At 36.8% G+C, this 22,963-nt stretch overlaps 1 protein-coding gene across 2 annotated transcripts in view; it reads right to left on the bottom strand.

The window, feature by feature from the left end:
- Positions 1–17,199, bottom strand: part of LOC113015156 (CMP-N-acetylneuraminate-beta-galactosamide-alpha-2,3-sialyltransferase 1-like) — a 37,818-nt gene extending 20,619 nt beyond the window's left edge. The window contains exon 1 of one of the 2 annotated variants that reach the window (XR_013904654.1): positions 17,040–17,199. The gene's annotated coding sequence lies outside the window, so the exon portion shown is untranslated. The remainder of the gene's footprint in view (positions 1–17,039) is intronic. The other variant, XM_080296290.1, reaches the window with a different exon arrangement.
- Positions 17,200–22,963: the final 5,764 nt, after the last annotated feature.

Genomic DNA, 22,963 nt, shown 5'->3' with positions numbered 1-22,963 from the left:
AAGCATTCACAGTATTGTTCTTCTAATCTTTATTAGTGTGAATGCTTGAAAAGCATTCACAGTATTGTTCTTCTAATCTTTATTCTATTTTTTTATTTATTATTATTCTGTATTCCGTACGTTTTTTGTAATCTATCTCCTTCAAAACCGTTCAACTTAGAAAAACCATTCAAACACCGTTAGATTCCTATTCTTTTGGACAACACTGCTTCTATTTTTCTCATTTTTAACATTTATATTTTTTATTTTATTCAACTTTATTTAACAAAAATTTATAATGTATTTCAATGGAGAGACCCTTCAAATTCTCATTCAAATTCCTCCTCTTTAAACTGTATCTACTTCCACATACATTGACATAGAGCCACCATTCAAACTTTAAAACGAAGACAAGACATTCAACTATTCAACTTGTATTTATCTTTTCAATATCTATTATACTTTTTCTTCAGTTCCAGTTTAAGTTTCATGATGTTTTTTCACCCGTTTCAGAGTTTATAATGGGTGTGTATGGGACGGAATGTTGGGGCTAGAGTGAGACAGCTCAACTGCTAGAGTGAGAGGAGCAAAAAAATTAATCTTAAAATCTTTTTTAAAACTGCTGCTGTGTCCGCAGCGTTTGCTCTACAGGTATGATTTTACCCTCAAAACGTAGCCATGGCTGTCCTCTTTCATCCAATGTGTTTACTATTGTACTAGGTGTTATGGTTATTTCATAAATGTCACCAATGCACAGCCTCCTCCCTCCAACTCTTCCATAGACTCTAATGTTAAAATGGCTCAGAAGGTTGGTTTGAAAATCAGAAGAGCATGGTGTCTTTCCACTGTCACCACGTCCATATAATAAGCTCCACAGGCATGAAAACTGAGAATTAGGTAGACTAGACATTGCTGTCGCTCACGGTGAAAGAATTTTGTCAATACGACTTTTACTTTTCATTTGGGAGCGATTTGTTTCGGCCTGACTTTTCTGTTCATTTTAAGCAGCAAAAGTGAGGCGCATGTCTGTGTACGTGTGTATGGAGCCATTGGGTGCGGTCACTATAGCAACCAGGCTCACACCTGCCTGCTTAACGAGCTCTGCCTGCCACTGTACCAAGATTCATCTTAAGCACTTCTCTTTCAACTGCTGCTGTGTCCACAGTGTTACAGCCATCATTTTACCCTCAAATTGTCGCCATTATTGTTCTCTTTCCAACACCGTATCTTTCAAAGCTCAGGCATTTAAACTTTTTAAACTGTGTGGATCAAAGTGGAGGGATCACATTTGAGTCATTCAGTGATTCAAAGAATATGACCTTTTAATATTCATTCAGATGTTTTCTGACTCTAAATGTTCTTTTCTCATTTCTTAGGGTTTTCTAATTTACATTTAAAACATTTTCAGTTTTTTTCCAACTCCTTCTTCTGTGTAACCTTCAGCTTTTAGCAGTTCAGCACCTTTGTTTTCAGGTTAAATTCGTTTTTTTTTTTTTGTTGTTGTTTTTTAATCTCATTCAATATTTTTAACTCAAAATTCAGCAATTAATTCATTTCAGTGCATACATTCAGATTCAAGCATTCACACTGCAGTTTCTTCAGAAAATGCACTTTCTAGTTATTAGTGTGAATGCTTGAAAAGCATTCACAGTATTGTTATTCTAATCTTTATTAGTGTGAATGCTTGAAAAGCATTCACAGTATTGTTCTTCTAATCTTTATTATTCCATTTTATTATTATTATCTATTCCGTACGTTTTTTGAAAGCCTACTCCTTCAAAACCATTCAACTTAGAAAAACCATTCAAACACCGTTAGATTCCTATTCTTTTGGACACTGTTGCTTGTATTTTTCTCATTTTTAACATTTATATTTTTAATTTTATTCAACTTTATTCAACAAAAATTTCCCATGTATTTCAATGGGGAGACCCTTCAAATTCTCATTCAACTTACTCATTTTTAAACTCTTACTACTTCAACATACGTTCACATAGAGCCACCATTCAAACTTTAAAACGAAGACAAGACATTCAACTATTCAACTTGTATTTATCTTTTCAATATCTATTATACTTTTTCTTCAGTTCCAGTTTAAGTTTCATGATGTTTTTTCACCCGTTTCAGAGTTTATAATGGGTGTGTATGGGACGGAATGTTGGGGCTAGAGTGAGGCAGCTCAACTGCTAGAGTGAGAGGAGCAAAAAAAATAATCTTAAAATCTTTTTTAAAACTGCTGCTGTGTCCGCAGCGTTTGCTCTACAGGTATGATTTTACCCTCAAAACGTAGCCATGGCTGTCCTCTTTCATCCAATGTGTTTACTATTGTCCTAGGTGTTATGGTTCTTTCATAAATGTCACCAATGCACAGCCTCCTCCCTCCAACTCTTCCATAGACTCTAATGTTAAAATGGCTCAGAAGGTTCGTTTGAAAATCAGAAGAGCATGGTGTCTTTACACTGTCACCACGTCCATATAATAAACTCCACAGGCATGAAAACTGAGAATTCAGTAGACTAGAAGCTGCTGTCGCTCACGGTGAAAGAATTTTGTCAATACGACTTTTACTTTTCATTTGGGAACGATTTGTTTCGGCCTGACTTTTCTGTTCATTTTAAGCAGCAAAAGTGAGGCGCATGTCTGTGTACGTGTGTATGGAGCCATTGGGTGCGGTCACTATAGCAACCAGGCTCACACCTGCCTGCTTAACGAGCTCTGCCTGCCACTGTACCAAGATTCATCTTAAACACTTCTCTTTCAACTGCTGCTGTGTCCACAGTGTTACAGCCATCATTTTACCCTCAAATTGTCGCCATTATTGTTCTCTTTCCAACACCGTATCTTTCAAAGCTCAGGCATTTAAACTTTTTAAACTGTGTGGATCAAAGTGGAGGGATCACATTTGAGTCATTCAGTGATTCAAAGAATATGACCTTTTAATATTCATTCAGATGTTTTCTGACTCTAAATGTTCTTTTCTCATTTCTTAGGGTTTTCTAATTTACATTTAAAACATTTTCAGTTTTTTTCCAACTCCTTCTTCTGTGTAACCTTCAGCTTTTAGCAGTTCAGCACCTTTGTTTTCAGGTTAAATTCGGGTTTTTTTTGTTTGTTTTTTTTAATCTCATTCAATATTTTTAACTCAAAATTCAGCAATTAATTCATTTCAGTGCATACATTCAGATTCAAGCATTCACACTGCAGTTTCTTCAGAAAATGCACTTTCTAGTTATTAGTGTGAATGCTTGAAAAGCATTCACAGTATTGTTATTCGAATCTTTATTATTATTCTATTTTATTATTATTATCTATTCCGTACGTTTTTTGAAAGCCTACTCCTTCAAAACCGTTCAACTTAGAAAAACCATTCAAACACCGTTAGATTCCTATTCTTTTGGACAACACTGCTTCTATTTTTCATATTTTTAACATTTATATTTTTAATTTTATTCAACTTTATTCAACAAAAATTTATAATGTATTTCAATGGGGAGACCCTTCAAATCCTCATTCAACTTACTCATTTTTAAACTCTTACTACTTCCACATACATTGACATAGAGCCACCATTCAAACTTTAAAACGAAGACAAGACATTCAACTATTCAACTTGTATTTATCTTTTCAATATCTATTATACTTTTTCTTCAGTTCCAGTTTAAGTTTCATGATGTTTTTTCACCCGTTTCAGAGTTTATAATGGGTGTGTATGGGACGGAATGTTGGGGCTAGAGTGAGGCAGCTCAACTGCTAGAGTGAGAGGAGCAAAAAAATTAATCTTAAAATCTTTTTTAAAACTGCTGCTGTGTCCACAGCGTTTGCTCTACAGGTATGATTTTACCCTCAAAACGTAGCCATGGCTGTCCTCTTTCATCCAATGTGTTTACTATTGTACTAGGTGTTATGGTTCTTTCATAAATGTCACCAATGCACAGCCTCCTCCCTCCAACTCTTCCATAGACTCTAATGTTAAAACGGCTCAGAAGGTTGGTTTGAAAATCAGAAGAGCATGGTGTTTTTACACTGTCACCACGTCCATATAATAAACTCCACAGGCATGAAAACTGAGAATTCAGTAGACTAGACATTGCTGTCGCTCACGGTGAAAGAATTTTGTCAATACGACTTGTACTTTTCATATGGGAACGATTTGTTTCGGCCTGACTTTTCTGTTCATTTTAAGCAGCAAAAGTGAGGCGCATGTCTGTGTACGTGTGTATGGAGCCCTTGGGTGCGGTCACTATAGCAACCAGGCTCACACCTGCCTGCTTAACGAGCTCTCTCTCTCTCTCTGCCAAGATTCATCTTAAACACTTCTCTTTCAACTGCTGCTGTGTCCACAGTGTTAAAGCCATCATTTTACCCTCAAAACGTCGCCATCGTTGTTCTTTTTCCAACATCTTGTCTTTCAAAGCTCAGAGATGTAAACTTTTTAAACTGTGTGGGTCCAAGCGGAGGGATCACATTTTAGTCATTCAGTGATTCAAAGAATATGACCTTTTAATATTCTTTCAGATGTTTTCTGACTCTAAATGTTCTTTTCTCATTTCTTAGGTTTTTCTAATTTACAATTAAAACATTTTCAGCTTTTTTCCAACTTCTTCTTCTGTGTAACCTTCAGCTTTTAGCAGTTCAGCACTTTTGTTTTCAGGTTAAATTCGGTTTTTTTTTTTTTATCTCATTCAAAATTTTTAACTTAAATTCAGTAATGCATACATTCAGATTCAAGCATTCACACTGCAGTTTCTTCAGAAAATGCACTTTCTAGTTATTAGTGTGAATGCTTGAAAAGCATTCACAGTATTGTTATTCGAATCTTTATTATTATTATTATTATTATTATATTTTATTTTTCCGTACGTTTTTTCAAAGCCTACTCCTTCAAAACCGTTCAACTTAGAAAAACCATTCAAACACCGTTAGATTCCTATTCTTTTGGACAACACTGCTTCTATTTTTCATATTTTTAACATTTATATTTTTAATTTTATTCAACTTTATTCAACAAAAATTTATAATGTATTTCAATGGGGAGACCCTTCAAATCCTCATTCAACTTACTCATTTTTAAACTCTTACTACTTCCACATACATTGACATAGAGCCACCATTCAAACTTTAAAACGAAGACAAGACATTCAACTATTCAACTTGTATTTATCTTTTCAATATCTATTATACTTTTTCTTCAGTTCCAGTTTAAGTTTCATGATGTTTTTTCACCCGTTTCAGAGTTTATAATGGGTGTGTATGGGACGGAATGTTGGGGCTAGAGTGAGGCAGCTCAACTGCTAGAGTGAGAGGAGCAAAAAAATTAATCTTAAAATCTTTTTTAAAACTGCTGCTGTGTCCGCAGCGTTTGCTCTACAGGTATGATTTTACCCTCAAAACGTAGCCATGGCTGTCCTCTTTCATCCAATGTGTTTACTATTGTCCTAGGTGTTATGGTTCTTTCATAAATGTCACCAATGCACAGCCTCCTCCCTCCAACTCTTCCATAGACTCTAATGTTAAAATGGCTCAGAAGGTTCGTTTGAAAATCAGAAGAGCATGGTGTCTTTACACTGTCACCACGTCCATATAATAAGCTCCACAGGCATGAAAACTGAGAATTAGGTAGACTAGACATTGCTGTCGCTCACGGTGAAAGAATTTTGTCAATACGACTTTTACTTTTCATTTGGGAGCGATTTGTTTCGGCCTGACTTTTCTGTTCATTTTAAGCAGCAAAAGTGAGGCGCATGTCTGTGTACGTGTGTATGGAGCCATTGGGTGCGGTCACTATAGCAACCAGGCTCACACCTGCCTGCTTAACGAGCTCTGCCTGCCACTGTACCAAGATTCATCTTAAGCACTTCTCTTTCAACTGCTGCTGTGTCCACAGTGTTACAGCCATCATTTTACCCTCAAATTGTCGCCATTATTGTTCTCTTTCCAACACCGTATCTTTGAAAGCTCAGGCATTTAAACTTTTTAAACTGTGTGGATCCAAGTGGAGGGATCACATTTTAGTCATTCAGTGATTCAAAGAATATGACCTTTTAATATTCATTCAGATGTTTTCTGACTCTAAATGTTCTTTTCTCATTTCTTAGGGTTTTCTAATTTACATTTAAAACATTTTCAGTTTTTTTCCAACTTCTTCTTCTGTGTAACCTTCAGCTTTTAGCAGTTCAGCACCTTTGTTTTCAGGTTAAATTCGGGTTTTTTTTTTGTTTTGTTTTTTATCTCATTCAAAATTTTTAACTCAAAATTCAGCAATTAATTCATTTCAGTCCATACATTCAGATTCAAGCATTCACACTGCAGTTTCTTCAGAAAATGCACTTTCTAGTTATATTTTATCTATTCCGTACGTTTTTTGTACTCCTACTCCTTCAAAACCGTTCAACTTAGAAAAACCATTCAAACACCGTTAGATTCCTATTCTTTTGGACATGACTGCTTCTACTTTTCTCATTTTTAACATTTATATTTTTAATTTTATTCAACTTTATTCAACAAAAATTTCCCATGTATTTCAATGGGGAGACCCTTCAAATTCTCATTCAACTTACTCATTTTTAAACTCCTACTACTTCCACATACGTTGACATAGAGCCACCATTCAAACTTTAAAACGAAGACAAGACATTCAACTATTGAACTTGTATTTATCTTTTCAATATCTATTATACTTTTTCTTCAGTTCCAGTTTAAGTTTCATGATGTTTTTTCACCCGTTTCAGAGTTTATAATGGGTGTGTATGGGACGGAATGTTGGGGCTAGAGTGAGGCAGCTCAACTGCTAGAGTGAGAGGAGCAAAAAAATTAATCTTAAAATCTTTTTTAAAACTGCTGCTGTGTCCGCAGCGTTTGCTCTACAGGTATGATTTTACCCTCAAAACGTAGCCATCGCTGTCCTCTTTCATCCAATGTGTTTACTATTGTCCTAGGTGTTATGGTTCTTTCGTAAATGTCACCAATGCACAGCCTCCTCCCTCCAACTCTTCCATAGACTCTAATGTTAAAATGGCTCAGAAGGTTCGTTTGAAAATCAGAAGAGCATTGGGTCTTTCCACTGTCACCACGTCCATATAATAAACTCCACAGACATGAAAACTGAGAATTAGGTAGACTAGAAGCTGCTGTCGCTCACGGTGAAAGAATTTTGTCAATACGACTTTTACTTTTCATTTGGGAACGATTTGTTTCGGCCTGACTTTTCTGTTCATTTTAAGCAGCAAAAGTGAGGCGCATGTCTGTGTACGTGTGTATGGAGCCATTGGGTGCGGTCACTATAGCAACCAGGCTCACACCTGCCTGCTTAACGAGCTCTCTCTCTCACTCTGCCAAGATTCATCTTAAGCACTTCTCTTTCAACTGCTGCTGTGTCCACAGTGTTACAGCCATCATTTTACCCTCAAATTGTCGCCATTATTGTTCTCTTTCCAACACCGTATCTTTCAAAGCTCAGGCATTTAAACTTTTTAAACTGTGTGGATCAAAGTGGAGGGATCACATTTGAGTCATTCAGTGATTCAAAGAATATGACCTTTTAATATTCATTCAGATGTTTTCTGACTCTAAATGTTCTTTTCTCATTTCTTAGGGTTTTCTAATTTACATTTAAAACATTTTCAGTTTTTTTCCAACTCCTTCTTCTGTGTAACCTTCAGCTTTTAGCAGTTCAGCACCTTTGTTTTCAGGTTAAATTCGTTTTTTTTTTTTTTTTTTTAATCTCATTCAATATTTTTAACTCAAAATTCAGCAATTAATTCATTTCAGTGCATACATTCAGATTCAAGCATTCACACTGCAGTTTCTTCAGAAAATGCACTTTCTAGTTATATTTTCTTATTCCGTACGTTTTTTGAAAGCCTACTCCTTCAAAACCGTTCAACTTAGAAAAACCATTCAAACATCGTTAGATTCCTATTATTTTGGACATGACTGCTTCTATTTTTCTCATTTTTAACATTTATATTTTTAATTTTATTCAACTTTATTCAACAAAAATTTCCCATGTATTTCAATGGGGAGACCCTTCAAATTCTCATTCAACTTACTCATTTTTAAACTCTTACTACTTCCACATACATTGACATAGAGCCACCATTCAAACTTTAAAACGAAGACAAGACATTCAACTATTCAACTTGTATTTATCTTTTCAATATCTATTATACTTTTTCTTCAGTTCCAGTTTAAGTTTCATGATGTTTTTTCACCCGTTTCAGAGTTTATAATGGGTGTGTATGGGACGGAATGTTGGGGCTAGAGTGAGGCAGCTCAACTGCTAGAGTGAGAGGAGCAAAAAAATTAATCTTAAAATCTTTTTTAAAACTGCTGCTGTGTCCGCAGCGTTTGCTCTACAGGTATGATTTTACCCTCAAAACGTAGCCATGGCTGTCCTCTTTCATCCAATGTGTTTACTATTGTCCTAGGTGTTATGGTTCTTTCATAAATGTCACCAATGCACAGCCTCCTCCCTCCAACTCTTCCATAGACTCTAATGTTAAAATGGCTCAGAAGGTTCGTTTGAAAATCAGAAGAGCATGGTGTCTTTCCACTGTCACCACGTCCATATAATAAGCTCCACAGGCATGAAAACTGAGAATTAGGTAGACTAGACATTGCTGTCGCTCACGGTGAAAGAATTTTGTCAATACGACTTTTACTTTTCATTTGGGAGCGATTTGTTTCGGCCTGACTTTTCTGTTCATTTTAAGCAGCAAAAGTGAGGCGCATGTCTGTGTACGTGTGTATGGAGCCATTGGGTGCGGTCACTATAGCAACCAGGCTCACACCTGCCTGCTTAACGAGCTCTGCCTGCCACTGTACCAAGATTCATCTTAAGCACTTCTCTTTCAACTGCTGCTGTGTCCACAGTGTTACAGCCATCATTTTACCCTCAAATTGTCGCCATTATTGTTCTCTTTCCAACACCGTATCTTTCAAAGCTCAGGCATTTAAACTTTTTAAACTGTGTGGATCAAAGTGGAGGGATCACATTTGAGTCATTCAGTGATTCAAAGAATATGACCTTTTAATATTCATTCAGATGTTTTCTGACTCTAAATGTTCTTTTCTCATTTCTTAGGGTTTTCTAATTTACATTTAAAACATTTTCAGTTTTTTTCCAACTCCTTCTTCTGTGTAACCTTCAGCTTTTAGCAGTTCAGCACCTTTGTTTTCAGGTTAAATTCGTTTTTTTTTTTGTTTTTTTTTTATCTCATTCAATATTTTTAACTCAAAATTCAGCAATTAATTCATTTCAGTGCATACATTCAGATTCAAGCATTCACACTGCAGTTTCTTCAGAAAATGCACTTTCTAGTTAGTGTGAATGCTTGAAAAGCATTCACAGTATTGTTCTTCTAATCTTTATTATTCTATTTTATCTATTCCGTACGTTTTTTGTACTCCTACTCCTTCAAAACCGTTCAACTTAGAAAAACCATTCAAACACCATTAGATTCCTATTCTTTTGGACATGACTGCTTCTATTTTTCTCATTTTTAACATTTATATTTTTAATTTTATTCAACTTTATTCAACAAAAATTTCCCATGTATTTCAATGGGGAGACCCTTCAAATTCTCATTCAATTTACTCATTTTTAAACTCTTACTACTTCCACATACATTGACATAGAGCCACCATTCAAACTTTAAAACGAAGACAAGACATTCAACTATTCAACTTGTATTTATCTTTTCAATATCTATTATACTTTTTCTTCAGTTCCAGTTTAAGTTTCATGATGTTTTTTCACCCGTTTCAGAGTTTATAATGGGTGTGTATGGGACGGAATGTTGGGGCTAGAGTGAGGCAGCTCAACTGCTAGAGTGAGAGGAGCAAAAAAATGAATCTTAAAATCTTTTTTAAAACTGCTGCTGTGTCCGCAGCGTTTGCTCTACAGGTATGATTTTACCCTCAAAACGTAGCCATGGCTGTCCTCTTTCATCCAATGTGTTTACTATTGTACTAGGTGTTATGGTTCTTTCATAAATGTCACCAATGCACAGCCTCCTCCCTCCAACTCTTCCATAGACTCTAATGTTAAAATGGCTCAGAAGGTTCGTTTGAAAATCAGAAGAGCATGGTGTCTTTCCACTGTCACCACGTCCATATAATAAGCTCCACAGGCATGAAAACTGAGAATTTGGTAGACTAGACATTGCTGTCGCTCACAGTGAAAGAATTTTGTCAATACGACTTTTACTTTTCATTTGGGAACGATTTGTTTCGGCCTGACTTTTCTGTTCATTTTAAGCAGCAAAAGTGAGGTGCATGTCTGTGTGCGTGTGTATGGAGCCATTGGGTGCGGTCACTATAGCAACCAGGCTCACACCTGCCTGCTTAACGAGCTCTCTCTCTCACTCTGCCAAAATTAATCTTAAACACTTCTCTTTCAACTGCTGCTGTGTCCACAGTGTTAAAGCCATCATTTTACCCTCAAAACGTCGCCATCGTTGTTCTCTTTCCAACACCGTATCTTTCAAAGCTCAGGCATTTAAACTTTTTAAACTGTGTGGATCAAAGTGGAGGGATCACATTTGAGTCATTCAGTGATTCAAAGAATATGACCTTTTAATATTCTTTCAGATGTTTTCTGACTCTAAATGTTCTTTTCTCATTTCTTAGGTTTTTCTAATTTACAATTAAAACATTTTCAGCTTTTTTCCAACTTCTTCTTCTGTGTAACCTTCAGCTTTTAGCAGTTCAGCACTGTTGTTTTCAGGTTAAATTCAGGTTTTTTTTGTTTTTTTTTTATCTCATTCAATATTTTTAACTCAAAATTCAGCAATTAATTCATTTCAGTGCATACATTCAGATTCAAGCATTCACACTGCAGTTTCTTCAGAAAATGCACTTTCTAGTTATATTTTATTTTTCCGTACGTTTTTTCAAAGCCTACTCCTTCAAAACCGTTCAACTTAGAAAAACCATTCAAACACCGTTAGATTCCTATTCTTTTGGACAACACTGCTTCTATTTTTCATATTTTTAACATTTATATTTTTAATTTTATTCAACTTTATTCAACAAAAATTTATAATGTATTTCAATGGGGAGACCCTTCAAATCCTCATTCAACTTACTCATTTTTAAACTCTTACTACTTCCACATACATTGACATAGAGCCACCATTCAAACTTTAAAACGAAGACAAGACATTCAACTATTCAACTTGTATTTATCTTTTCAATATCTATTATACTTTTTCTTCAGTTCCAGTTTAACTTTCATGATGTTTTTTCACCCGTTTCAGAGTTTATAATGGGTGTGTATGGGACGGAATGTTGGGGCTAGAGTGAGACAGCTCAACTGCTAGAGTGAGAGGAGCAAAAAAATTAATCTTAAAATCTTTTTTAAAACTGCTGCTGTGTCCGCAGCGTTTGCTCTACAGGTATGATTTTACCCTCAAAACGTAGCCATGGCTGTCCTCTTTCATCCAATGTGTTTACTATTGTACTAGGTGTTATGGTTCTTTCATAAATGTCACCAATGCACAGCCTCCTCCCTCCAACTCTTCCATAGACTCTAATGTTAAAATGGCTCAGAAGGTTCGTTTGAAAATCAGAAGAGCATGGTGTTTTTACACTGTCACCACGTCCATATAATAAGCTCCACAGGCATGAAAACTGAGAATTAGGTAGACTAGACATTGCTGTCGCTCACGGTGAAAGAATTTTGTCAATACGACTTTTACTTTTCATTTGGGAGCGATTTGTTTCGGCCTGACTTTTCTGTTCATTTTAAGCAGCAAAAGTGAGGTGCATGTCTGTGTCCGTGTGTATGGAGCCATTGGGTGCGGTCACTATAGCAACCAGGCTCACACCTGCCTGCTTAACGAGCTCTCTCTGCCACTCTGCCAAAATTCATCTTAAACACTTCTCTTTCAACTGCTGCTGTGTCCACAGTGTTAAAGCCATCATTTTACCCTCAAAACGTCGCCATCGTTGTTCTTTTTCCAACATCTTGTCTTTCAAAGCTCAGAGATGTAAACTTTTTAAACTGTGTGGGTCCAAGTGGAGGGATCACATTTTAGTCATTCAGTGATTCAAAGAATATGACCTTTTAATATTCAGTCAGATGTTTTCTGACTCTAAATGTTCTTTTCTCATTTCTTAGGGTTTTCTAATTTACATTTAAAACATTTTCAGTTTTTTTCCAACTCCTTCTTCTGTGTAACCTTCAGCTTTTAGCAGTTCAGCACCTTTGTTTTCAGGTTAAATTCGTTTTTTTTTTGTTTTGTTTTTTATCTCATTCAATATTTTTAACTCAAAATTCAGCAATTAATTCATTTCAGTGCATACATTCAGATTCAAGCATTCACACTGCAGTTTCTTCAGAAAATGCACTTTCTAGTTGGTAGTAGGCTTTCGAGCCTATACAGCTTGGAGTAAGACAACATGCATGAAGAGGATGATGTGGACAAAATACTCATTTGCCTAATAATTCTGTACTCCCTGTATGATGTGGCATAGATTCTGATGATGCTGCAAATGCCCTCATTGGACTCTACGGCTGATCTATTGCACTAATTTATAAACAAATCAAACCCAGTTTGCAGCACAAACTTTTATTTTTTCAACTCACAGTGATTAGGCCTTCAGTGAAACTTGTGGTATTTATTCTAACCATGTGTGTCTTGTGTGTTTTTGTTCTCATCCAGCAGTCCTCATCCCTCATCACTTGTCTTTATGGATGTCTCTGTGCCTGGAGTCTGTGACATTGTGTTATTTTTTTCCCTTACATGCTTTATAAATGGAATGTATTATTTAATTTGGGCCACCTCCTCTAGCTTCTCTAATTGGCATGTTAGTTCTCTCTTGTAAAATTCATATTTTTACGTTTCAAGGAATTTTAGGGTATTATTTGTGCTATTTCCACTATGTTACTTGTTAAGCCATTAGATATAAATCGCTTAGATAAGTCAATGTTTTTCAAATCACCAGCTGTTGAGGCATCAGCTTAGTTGAAAGGAATATTGACAGAGAAGGTGTGGATGCATTTTAAAGTTGCCAACACATTAACTGTCCAAGCTACAGAGGAAAGGACTCGTAATAATGTGTTAAATTAGTTCTAGATTTGTACTTTATTTTGTGACCAGTATGACTCATGGCTAATGTTAGGTTGAAATTATTAAATGTTGCCATTATTGTACTTAAATTTGTAAGCCTTGCTTTAAACTGTATGCTCAGAGACATTCTTTTATTTCTATTGTCCTCCCTAGCTTGTTGAATGGTAAGGGGGGCTATTGGATGAAACCACATTGTTGTTAATATTGGGGTTGATATTTAATTGTTGTGACGTATGTTTGAAGTTGGTGGGATATGTGTGTTTGTTACGTCAGCCAAGAAAAAGAGTTTAGGTTAGGATATTTGGTTAAGGGATGGATTTATCCCTGTATTGATTAGCAGAGTTGGAGTCAGGCATCAGATAATAAACTGGCGGTTAGAGTCCACAGTGATGCTTTTAAAATGATTTAAATTACTTAGGACGGGAAGGACGATTCCTAGGAGCGTCGTTGCTCAGCGTGTGGCAGTGACTGGTGATCGTGGACGCATGGTCATCCCTGGCGGCATCCAGTTAGCCCGGTTGGTAACCGCAGAACTTCGGGCACCCGTTAAAAACCAAGTGGTCATTGACCACTTCCTTACCGCGCTTTTTGACCGACAGGGGCGGGGCCTCGGGCGTGACCATTTCAACGTGGCTGACAGGTGAGCCTTAAGTAAAGCTTTAAGGTGTAAGTTTATATGCCGATAAGTGGGACTTCCTGTCGAGCTGCGGGAAGCGCTTATAAATTAAAATAGGGCTTAGAAGTCAGACCGCTGTCTCGGACAGATGACAGCTGTAATTGACCAGCAAGGTGGACGAACCTGGGCTTAGAGGCTTTTAATATAGTCGAAAAGTTAGGTGTGCCGGTACTAAGGTTTTGAAGATGAAGTGAAGATGTGATGGAAATAATTTATCTTGGCAGTCAGTGTTATATGTAAATATGTGAATGTATAAGTGAAGTGTAAAATTGTTATTTGGATGAATGATTAAAGATGCACATTGTTTTGAGGTTTGAGAATCTGTGATTCAACCAAGTGACCAAGGTTTTTTCCTTTAAAACAGGAGCAAAGTAAGGAAAGCACATATATTTTGGTTAAGTCTGATAAAGTAAAATTAAAATGTACCGTTACATTAAGAGGAGCAAAATGAAATCAAAATATGCTGTACGAAGAACATGACTGATAACTGTTCTGTCTTAAGTTTTGTTATAACACAGTTATTACAAATGGGAAATGTGGGTTTTAAAAAAAATGAAGTTAGTGTTAACACACAGGTGTTGTTTCTAGGCAGCTCTGAATGGAGCCAGGGGTTTAAAAGATTTAACATGATGATTAAACTGATTTTATTCCTAAACACAGGTTTGGAAGCCCGGAGCAAATTTACCCGAGGGGGGAATTGCTGAGGGTTTTAGAGAAATAATTTGACTAAGCTTTTTCTATGAATTTTATAAGAGGTGGTGAAGTATTTTCAGTATTTTCTGTTTCAGTAGCTGGTCTTTAGTGACACACGAAGTGTGTCAAGAAGGGGTGATTTTGGGTTTAATTTGAAATAAGGGGCTTTGTGATCATGTTATGATTTTCTGGGTGTTTGATAATTTAGCTCTAATAAAACTTACTCATAAGTAATTGCTTCTATGCTTAAACTTAATTGATTGAAAATGCTTGTTTTGTTTTCTCTTTGATTTTTTTTAGTAGAATAAGTAAACGGTCAATGTAAAAACAAAATGCTTCTAGACACAGATAACATGAAGGTTCACTTGTAGGTCAGAGTTAAGACACATTTCGCTTGGAAACTTTTGTACTTGCATACCAACAGTTTTTTTTAATGCACGCTTACAGACACAGACATGACGTAGATTAGTTTCTGGGGTAGAGGTGAAAAACAGTTTGCTTTGTCTTTGTTTAAAGTAGTAAGTTGAGTACAGGACGTACTTGAGATGATCAGATAAGAGAAGAAGAGAGGTTTTTTTTGTTTTTGGAGTGTCAAGGGTTGTTAATAGTGTAGCTTACCCAAATGAATAAAATTGCAGATTATATATGTATAAATGATAGACCCAAGAACATGATAGGTTGAACCAAGTATGAAGAATTAAGAGAACAATTGATGAACATAATAGGTTATGGAGGCATAGCAGAGAGAGGCGTTTTCCTTTTCTGTCCATTACAGGAGAAGGAGCAGGTTGGCGAGAATCCTGGAAGCACCGGACCGAACGGGACCACAAAAGAAGCACAGAGCACGAATGTTCAAGGAAATTTGTTGTTTAGGATATTAAAGGCTTGTTAAGGCTAAATGTGGCCATAAAAATAATGAAGAGCAATATGGGCCCTTTAGGGGATAAAGTTAATTATAGATGATTGGATTGGAGCAGTGAGGGAAGGCAGAAGTGGGGTTAAATTGTGACTCTGGGGTCAAAAGGGGATGGTAGGAAGAGAAGCAATGATAGCTCACAGCCCAGCGTAAACGCGAGGTGCTGTATAAGGGCTTGATTTATTTGTTTGATTTATTTGTTGTGGATACAAGTAATTATGCTATAGTAATAAGGGAACATTGAAAGTGTACAACTCGTTGAGGGGACGGAGGACCTAAAGGGTTGGGCAATTGAAAGGTTTCATTTTTGATATGATTTCTTTTGTTATATTTTAGCTATTATTCTCACATGGAAGTAAACTTAATGGGAATAATTAGGGTTTACGTCGGCTTTTAAAAAAGACGAAAAGGGGAAACTGTTGGGGTTTGAATATATAATCTGAATGCGTATTTGCTGATTATGTTGTTTTAGATACGAGAGGCCTAACTCTGAGTACAGTCTGTGCCAAAAGGGACTGACAGGAAATTAAATGCTTTTGCAGGCAGAAAGGGAAACTAAGCAGAGTGTTTGATCGAAACTTAAAGTGTATGTGACGTCGAGAAGTACATAAATAACCTGGCTTCCTGTTTTCTGCTTGAGACTGGCTGATTTGAGCAGGCGTTTCTGTGTGTGCTCACTGCTCAGTCACCATTTTTAAAGTAAAAGACCACTATGAGCTGTGTCTTTTTTGGCTGTAAAGAATACAAAAGAACTGGGATTTAATAACACTCACTCACGTGCACTCACACATACACACAGGTACGCACATACAGTCACTCACGTGCACTCACATAGACATATGGGTACGTGCTCATACAAGCACTCCATGGGGGTTTTATGATGGGGTCGCTTCTATAAAGCTGACTGTAACAAACAAAAGAGTGGAAGATTTGCAGAGGGACACCGGCCTTGCATGTCTCTACTTCTAGAAGATGCATGCTTAAATGAAGATGAATAAAGATGAATAAAGGTTTTGTGAAAATGACTACTGAGTTCTGGTGCCATCTCTGGATGCCCGAGGAATAAAAAGAACCGGGGTAAAACTGATTTCGTAACATTTGCTTTCTTCACAGGAATAACATCTGAACTAGAGGGCCTGCTGAGGTGCAGACCCAACAGCTAGTTACAAAGTTTTTCAGTTTAAGACTATTTTTCATGCATAATAATAGCTATTAACTACTGACTAAAGCGTACAATATGCATATTTCAGTGTGTGAGTGATTCAGCGGTTTAGTAGACAGTCAACAGTGACTCCAGAAACATAAGTCTCATAAATATAAAGAGGACTCTAAATAAGTGACCGTACCCTATTATTAAAATTAAAAGTTGTAATTATTTGTTTCGTGGGGTCCTCTCCTGAAAAAATGCAGGCATCGTCAGGAAACGTTCAGTGTGTGTACTTTATTTTGCTGGCCTCCCAGATGTATTATTTACAAAGAAAATAAACAACTAACTTATTCATCACTAAACAAAAATCTATGTACAGAACGCAAGAGAATGCTAAACAATCAATCAGAAAGACACAATTCAGCCACACTATAATGCTAACATGTTTTTTAAATGTATATATTTAACAACATCTGAATAAGGTTTTTTTTAAGAGGTTTTATAAAGCTTGTCATGAGTAATTAATAGTGTTAAATGTAATATATTTTCTCTTACCTTCAAAAGTAAAGGAAGTAGCAAGTAGGCAGAGAGTCTGTGAACGATAGAGCAAGTTGAATTGGTGAGCTACTATTCAAATGCCCTGATGGTGTTAGTGAGGTTTATTTTTGGTTCTAGGAAAGCTGAATTGTTTGGCTTGTTGTCAGAATTGAGAAAAGAGGAAAAACCTGTCTGTTAACTGTGCAACAGCCAGTGTAGTATTACCTGGGAGGGTTTATTTATGATCTGTTTAACCCATGAAAACCATACATGGAAGGAAATCATGTATGCATGTCAGATTATTTTTGATATGAGCTTATGAATGTAGTACCATAAATAATGATAAGAAGAAGAAGAAGAATATCACATTGTCATGTCCTTAATAGCACGTAATATCCTTTTTTGCATTTTCCTGTGGAAAAACAACAATCTCATGCTTACGAATCTCATGAAAATAACACAGAATAGACATTATGAATAAATACAGTCACAATGGTCAAATGTGACTACCTGCTCCTTCACACACACACAGGTGTACAAACAGGTACTCACAGACACACACTATCTTGGTTGGCTGCTGCCTTTAAGCATCTCATGTGTTGTTGGCTTTGTGTGCCACTCAATAAGATTCAATATTTATTATTTACTGCTACCTATGCTTATGTTGGTTGTTGCTGTAGTTTCCCTTCTGTGCTGTTTTCCTGTTTTGCAAAGCAAATAGAGAAGCAGATTTTCAGTGTCTTTTCTCTCTATCCCTCTTTTCCTCGATTTTTCTTTCCCTCTCCTTCTGTTAACTCTCTTCCCAACTTCTCTTTAGTCATATTGTTTCTCTTTTCTGTCCTCGAGTTCTGTCCTTTCTGATTGTAATAACTTCAAATAAAAATAAATTATAAAGAGCAAATAAACTATGACAATCAAGTGGACCAATATAGCAAAAGGTCCACTTGAAATAATATAAAACTAAAGTAAAACAAAATAAATGAAGACAAAATAAACAGCTGTAGAAAAAAGCAAATAAAACATTAATGCCTTGACAAACTGCTAAAATACACCACATGCAAATACAAACCAGTTCTACACAAGTCTGCACCAGTTCCAGTAAAGACAAGCTTATGCTTGCCACAGTAAAGTAACAGTGCAAATCCTATTCAAAGCAAAACAAGCAAGCAGAGCATGGCTATTAAAGGTTTCACTGTGAAGCAAGATTCATAAAAAAAGTTCTGTGTCACAGAGGTGGCTGCCTTTTTTACAAGGGAGAAGTTGATCATGGTACTGCATGTTAGTGCAGTTCATAATGAAGTCATGAACCAATAATTTTTGATTACACAGGACTCATAAACAAAGGTTAAACTATAAAACAAAATTACTGCAGAATTTAAGGAAGGTATAAAAACAAAGAAACAAAATCAACAAACCTTCAAAGAGGGAAAATGTGAAGGAGGACATGACAAAAGGCAGAGGGAAACTGAAAACTTAAATATAAATAATGGATAATGAGAGGATATAAAACTTGAACCAAAGTACAAGAGAAAAAACAGAAAAAGTCAGATAGGAAAAGAAACTCAAACTTGACCCTGTAGACTGTGACAGTAATAATGTTTTGCTTTTTTATTTTTTTGAAGAACATGAGTAACAAACAATAACTAAATCAACATTGCAAGGCAGGACATGTGATCACTGCACGTTCCTGTGTTTTTGTTATTCATGTTGTGGGTTCAAGGTGATTCTTTTTAATCATGTTTTTGTGTGCTATATCCACACCTGTAATCACACCTCTCGACATGGCTCTACTTTTTTCCCTTAAACCTCCACCCAAGTTCTTAGAACTCTCATCGTACTACGGCCTTCTTAGTAGGAGGAACGTTTTTAGAAAGTCCCAGAACAGTATGTCAAGTCTTATTATGTGTGTGTGAACATGTTGTTGCAATGAGCATGATTTGTAAATAAATCCAGGCTAAGAGTGCCAGTTTAGTTCATGGTGTGAATAGGCAATAAGGCAGAAATGCAGTGTCCCTGGTCCTAGTCCCACTCTGCACCTTGTCCCTAATCCAAGGTAATGCAATTCCTTTTGAGTTATAGCATTGACAAGATTCTCAGAAAAACAATAACTGTGATCTTGACCTTGAGGTGAAGCTGAATATTTTTGCTTTGAGATCAACGTCAGCGTAATTTGAACTTGTCTGGGCCGGACCTTATGCTGCCAGAACCACGACAAAGACTCCGGTAAGGTGGGGGGGTTGTGCTTAATCTGGACCAAAAGCTGGCCTTTTACTGCTCCTCAAATTGATTACACAGAACATCCTATGAATTGTGTCTAAACTGATCATATCTCTGCTTTGTTTGATATGTAAGAAAGATTTTGTCAATGAAATGTCTCACGGTGACATCAGCATGACGCATGAGGAAATGACAAAAGTTTCCAGTTCAAGACGTTTCTGCACCACACCTGACAACATGTCTTTGTGTCATTATGTTCTTAACTTTCCTCCTGTTCCAGTAAAGCAGAAATGCTGACTTGAGACTTGCAAATGCGGAGGTGTCAGATGTGGTATTGTAAAGTGATTCATTTAGACTTTAGATAGCTCACGGAAAGACACATGACACAGACAGAGCAGACATGGAATAAAACGTAAAGAGAGGAACGACACAGGAGACAGTGATGAGACAGAGACAAGAAAACACCAACTAGGGAGGAAAACAAAACAGAGATGGAGACCGAGAGAGAATCAGTAACAGAGGAGGAGGACGATTTCTCGCGAGAAATGATTACTTAATGATTTGGCTATCCTTTCTTTAGGGGTACATTGTCCGTTGTCTTCACATTATGCAACATTACGAGGTAGCTTAAGGCAACTCATGAGCAGACAAAGGAGAAACATCAGTTCAAATAGATACAGTGCATAGTTACTTTTGTACTTTGCATTAATGCAGATCCATTTCTGCAGCTTCTCTACTGTTTGCCGAATAAAGAGCAGACAACTGAGCTGAGACAGACTCCATGATCAGCCACTGCTCTTATTAAAGCCCATGTTACACTACTGGAGATTCAGACTGACTATAATCAACGTGATTGCAGACAATAAAATTATGGACACCTTAGGCACACAGTTCTGGCACTGAAGTCCCCAGCTCTATGGTGTACAACCTTTATGTTTACAAATGACAGCCAATCAGAAGAAAGTTATCTTAAATGGAGGGGGAAAGGAGCTGAAAGGGCTTGTTTCAGAGTGTTGAAGAAACAAGAGACTGCACTGGGGTCGAATAAGAGATAAAAATAGGATTATTTATAACTATGAATCACACAAAACTACTTTAGAAGGGGCCAAGAATAAAAATACAGAGCTGAAAAGGAGCACAATAATTCCCTTTTCACTCATGCTAAAAATCGGTCAGAGATTATCCATGGCACTTGAGTATCTACAGAGATCTTGTGTTAAAGAACTCCTTTATTAATTTCCATGCATTGGCCAACTTCAGAGGTTTCTATCACCCTTAACCTAAACATTAATCATACAATTAGAGTAAAGCCAGACTATTAGAAGACCCAGAATGGATAGCTGCCTAACACAGTGCGGACAGCAGACAGCACAATCACAAATCATGCTGAGCTGAGGAGACAGGGGTCAGGAAAGTTTCTCATTCAGGCTGCAGAAGAGTGATGAAAGGATTTTAAAGAAGTAGAAATGGCTCTAATTAGCCTAGACTACAGCTAAGATTAATGCACACCAGAGAAATCCTTTCCCTTTGATAAAGTTATGAGAAGTTATGCTTAAAAGCATGGAAATCTGTTGTTAAAGTCAGTCAACCTGCAATTCTTGTATAGCACTTCCCTACTCTCCCAGAACACTCACAGCGCTTTATACAGCATGTCTCATTTACCCAATCACACGAGCCCTTCTTATGCACCATTCACACACCGATGGATACATCAGAGAGCAAGTGTATCGGCAGATATATGTCCTGTCGGATAATATCTGCATGTTAACAAATATTTATCTGGTGTGTTATTTTGACTCAGTGTTCAAAAGAAAAATAATTTTTTAGAAACATGAAATTTTTGCTTCCTTGAAAGAAACAAATCAATCTTCTAATTTGAATATTTGTTTTCTAGAGATGAAACACACTATAAACCCTTGCTGTTCTTCAAAGTAGATCAAACATGTATCCAATAAAACAGAACAAAGTATGTATGTATGCATGTATTGCTAACTGGGTAAATGCCTACACATAAGCTCGTAACACTTGGAGGTTTGAGCCAATCTCAATTCTCATTTGTGGATGAACAGAGTCCAGTGGCACAGGGTCAAGCCTGGGGCCGGCCAGTAAACCTGTCTGTTCACTTTGATGAGTGCAGCAGGTGCAGAGCACCAAACAACTGGTGTATGGCATCACATGCTCCCCCCACCACCCCTCACAGAGGCACACATGCTATAAAAACAAAACTGTGGAGAAATGATGCCGGCCGATGCCGGAACAACACACTGGCCCAGCACATACTCATCAGATCAGCTGCACTTGCATACCACCATGCAGCTATAATCTGGGGCTTGGAATGCTAATACCCATGTGGTTACTTGAGACATAAGTGCAAAACTAACAAGAAGCAGACTCGGCTATGAAGAAAATGTAAGCTAGACACCATCTGAAGACTGTTCAGTTTTGTGTTTTGGAGGTAAAGTTTGCCTCCATTCATGGGCATATGACAGAAAAGGAGGGACAATGAAGGATGTCTTCCAATCATAAAGAGAACATTTAAACTATAGGACTGTTGTTAAAGTCAGTGAACCTGCAAACACAAGAGGAAAAAATAAGAGAGGAAAAAAAAAAGAAAAAAAAAAAAGAAAACACCAACTAGAAATAAACTTAAAGGCAAAAAGAACTAAACTCAAGACTAAACAGTAGAACCTGAACTTAAACATCATAGAAAATGCAGCAAAGGAATCATATTAGTAGTAGTAGTAGAAGTAGTAGGGTCTACCTCACAATATGAAGCACTTTGAAGTGACTGTTTATGTGACTTGGCACTGTATAGATAAAATTAAACTGAATGTAAAACTGAACTGACTGCAAAATAAACATGGCCCTAAAGGGCATCAATTCACTATTCTTTTTAGTGAGCTCCGATTCCCGTACACAAGTGTCATTACTGAGATCCTACTGAATAAAGTCTGCATTTGGTCTGGTCCTATAAAGAATGATTGTGAGGACGTTCACCTTTCATAAGAACATGCGTGAGCAGTGTTAGATTATAATATTATTTTATGCCATGTTATATCCGTAACTAAAGATTGTGAATTATTATGTAGTTTTAGTTTGCATTATTCTCCTGAATTAGAAGAAGCTGATAACTATTGCATTCGTTAAACTGATTTGCATTACATTAGACTGCTGATTTATTGTGGATGAATGATATTGTTTTATGATGTTATAAGAAATACTGTTTGCAGAAAGTCATCGCCTTATTTGTCTGATTAGAAGAGAACGGAATATACTGGAGTTTTCTGCCCCATCTCAGCAGGAGCAGATAAACGGGGAGCCAAGGTCATAGCTTAGGCGCCGTGTGAGAGAAAAGCATGTGAATGTTTAGGCTTTTATGATAAGGTGGGGGAACCAGAGGCTATAAGAGTTTGATCAATGCTCCACCATTTTGAGATCTGAGGCTGTCTGCATACGGTGTCCATCTCCCACGCGTGTGTTCATTAAAATCATCGTTTGACTTAACCCGGCCGGACCAGTGTTGTTATTATGGTTTTTTCTCTTGTCTCCATCCCCAATATTTTGAACCATAACAGCAGGAGAAGAAAGCCATCATCACAGACGCTTCATCACCAGAATTCATGGAAACAGCTGAAACTGTTGCTTTTCATTGGGGTGTTTCTCTTGTTTTTTGTTTACTGTTTATATCTGCTAAAATAATAACTGGCAGAAGAAATGTAAAGGCT

Source organism: Astatotilapia calliptera, chromosome 22 (genome assembly GCF_964374335.1).
Source record: "Astatotilapia calliptera chromosome 22, fAstCal68.1, whole genome shotgun sequence".
Taxonomy (NCBI): Eukaryota; Metazoa; Chordata; class Actinopteri; order Cichliformes; family Cichlidae; genus Astatotilapia; species Astatotilapia calliptera.
Note: the sequence above shows the minus strand (reverse complement) of the source record. Positions and strands in the feature narration are given on the sequence as shown.